Source organism: Microchirus variegatus, assembly GCF_963457635.1.
Source record: "Microchirus variegatus genome assembly, chromosome: 18".
NCBI classification, from domain to species: Eukaryota; Metazoa; Chordata; class Actinopteri; order Pleuronectiformes; family Soleidae; genus Microchirus; species Microchirus variegatus.
In genome coordinates, this window is record NC_139819.1 from 14,235,701 (window position 1) to 14,239,286 (window position 3,586).

Sequence of the window (3,586 nt, forward strand, 5' to 3'; positions counted from 1 at the left end):
AAACACAGTTTCTGTGTGGATGAAAAAAGCAGATATGATGCAAAACTGTTCTTGTGTGTGCAGATGCTGAAAGTAAATGTTAAAGCTTAGTTTATCCACAGTTTTTATTCATGTTGTGAGTGACTTGTAAGGACTAGTGAGTAGTGTGTACACTGCTTAAATGTAGCAGTAGGAATGCTTTTTAAAATTAAAATAGCAGCCTTGGTGATGTTGAGCCTTGGAGAACAAAAACACATATGGGGGTGTAGTGTTTCCCTGGCAGTTTATCTGTTGTTGATACAGTGACCCTCCCTTCCTCTCTCCTCTCACTCTTTTGCATATTCAGTGACATCTGTCGCCAGATTTATCCACCAGCAAATGCTAATTGTTCCTTCCCTCCAGCTTTGCAAAAGTAATAATAGCAGCGCACGGGTCACCACTCAAGTCAATATTTGTTCATGGGCAGCGTCTTCTGGGCAGAGCTGTCAACAGAGTTATTACAATTATTGAAAAGATGAAGAGCTAGGAAATGCAGTTTTGGGTTGAGAATTAAAACATCATTGGATGTAAATACTCAACAGAATTCAGTGAACAGCTTTTTTTTATTGCACTTCTGGTTAGATGTTGTCTTTGTTCTCTGCACAATGGCAATGCAATTGAATAGTATGAGGCCATCAAGCACAAATTGCTTTTAAATCATTAATTAACATGAAAAAATAGCACACAGTACTCCTACATTATATTTATTTGTTAAAAGTGTGGGAAAGTTGTTCACTGAGAATATTCTGTTGGCGTTGTCTGTGCCCACTTGAGCAAACATGTTTGGCTAACCAAACATGACATTTTATGAATCATCAACACCAGAGGAATAGTTGTTTTTCCACTTTCGTTCCCTCTGAATCATTCCCAAATGTGACATTGAAATTTCCCAGAATACCACGGGAGTTAATCCCTTTGTTTTGGTGGAAGTGGGGATCCTCCCGGTGAACAGAGGGCAGCCATAATGCCACAGTGTTTCACTGGAATGTTCGTGCTATTGTTGACCAGGATGACTCTCACTGTGAAGACACCAACCCCCCCTTTTCTCACCCCATCACTGCCAATACAATGTGTTGCATTATACCTATGAAGGCATGTTACTGTTTCCATAGCCTATGACCCTGTGACCGCGAGCCGAGGCCAAGATAATGAAAAGGATGACACGGAAGTCATTGGTTACTCCCACAGTTATTACAGCTTCCTCTCCACTACAGCGCCTGGGAATCCAAAGCCTTTATCGCCTGGAGCCATTTTGTCTTTGTGTAAATGTTGATGTTTTTCTACACAACATATCTTTTCAGATAATATCTTAAAATCTTAATATATGTCAGATTTTTATCCAAACACTCATTTGCTGTGTTAACTTATTCCTGAAGTTCTCGGGGCGTTCCCTGTTGGAAGAAAAATAATCTCTTTGTTGTCTTTCTTGGAGAACGGAAATTACTCGAGTGTCTGTTAGACTGACGGTGTTGATGGACATGCCTCTTAGAGATTGCTTGGGAGTGTGTGGTTAGTGTTTACCATGTGAATGAAGAGGACTGGGTCATACTCCCCTCTCTGTGGAATGACATGTGCTATTAGCACAGTGTATTGTGTTCCTCTCTTTAATCGTCCATTATGCTTGGAGAAAGTTCTTTCCTATGTTATTAGTATTTAATTTATACGTGTTGTGTTTGGTTAGTATTTAACCTTTCACACAGGCCAACATGTTTTGTTTTGGTCTGGTTCTGTCACAAATGGTCAGTGTTGTTTGTTTTTCTCTCCACATCTAAACTTAAGATTTTGAGACAATCTAGTTTTGATTTTGTTGCTAGAAATATACTGGAATCAATTTTCTAACAAACACATTTTTGTAATTATTTCTAATGATGTAGAGCAGAAGTCTCAAACTCGCGGCTTTATTTTGCATCATAAATACATTTATATTTTGAACTTTTTATCGTTCCATTATAAAAGTAAACACTTATTTTGAAATGTTATATGAAATATGATCAGAAATATTATTATTTTGATATATTATTTTCTCAAAATGTAAGTTGAACTTTTTTTACTTGACCTGCCCCCGACTGACCAAACTAGATGCTCGGTGGCCCCCAGATCATTTGAGTTTGAAACAGCTGATGTAGCGTGATATTCGTTTTAATGTGAAACCTGAAACGCTGTAGAACTGCCGTAATTTCAATAATCCTATAAATTCTTTGAGTAATTTAAGTTAAAGTTCATAAAAATGTCTATTATTTTGGTTGTAGCCTCTTTGTTCGTCACGGTGGCTACATTTTTGTGGCATGTTACTACACTAATCTGTATTTCCTCGTCTCTGTCCCTTGGGGAATAATTCAGACTTTTATATGGGGTAATAATTTTCATTTCCATGTGGTCATCTTTAAGTGGCTTCAGTCAGATGAGGCTGCTAACACAGAGGGAGGAAGAGAAAAGCTTTGCTTTTGGAAGAGGTCTGTGCCTCATTGCTACTGTCCACTTAGAAAAAGTTTCCCCCCTTCCTTCCCCTCACACCTTTTTATCTCCCCTTCTCTGAGTGGAACAAATTATATAGCTACCAACCTAATGGGATTAGGGTGGTAGCTCGATGTCCCTCCCGTGCTTCCCCCCTCTCTTGTCGTCTTTCCTTTCTTTCAAAAGCTTGAGTCCACCCTGAAGTCCCTCTTTTCTGGGGCACTGCCTTTGGGGAAACACAAGTGGTCCATCTAAATGAGCTGCTGTAGAGAGGTAAAGGTATAAATGGAGGATTCTTAGAGCCTCATTCAGCTTATTTGGCCTCCACTGTTAACAGTTATTTGTTGCTAAAATCCCATTGGCTGTGGTCTCATGTGTAAGGTGACCTTTATTCAACGTCTGCTTGCTCTTAAGGCCAAATGAACCATTAATAGCTGCAGTTTTGCTGCCTTATCATCACAAGGCGCCCGGGCAGCTGAGCACAGATAATGGCGAGGCCCCCAGATTAGCATGCTTGATATCCCTGGTGATAAATGACACCGAAGCCGGTTAATCAGCCTAAACTCTGATGGCACCATATTAACCCATGATAAACAATGAGGCCAGCTGAGAGCACATGAGCATCACAAAAGACTGGCAGCGTTAGGGCCAGCTGGGCTTAAGGTGCTCAACAGATGGACATGAATATAGTGTCATTTAGTATTTTGTTGTTTTTAATTACAGAAGCTCTCTGACAAAAGCAGGTGTAGCATAACGTTTATTTGCATTACAATGAATGTCCAGTTCACACCAGGAAGTAGCATATTTAAGTTCACCTCATCTTTGTGCTTTATGTGAATGAACAGAAATCAGATTTTTGATAAAACACAAAGCTTAGACTCTGTGTCTCCCCTCTGTGCTTCTGCATTGATTTTTAAGGTTGATTGAATTAGATTGGACCGTGGACCTGTTGAACATATTGGCCTAACACTTGGCCTTTTTTCATTTTAGTTTGACTAATACTTATACAAAGCTTTAGTATGATATGAAAAATGTCTGGTTGCAATGTTGAAGAGCAATCAAAATGATCAAGTACATTAGAGTTTTATTTACCAGTTGCAAATCAGTGTTGTCA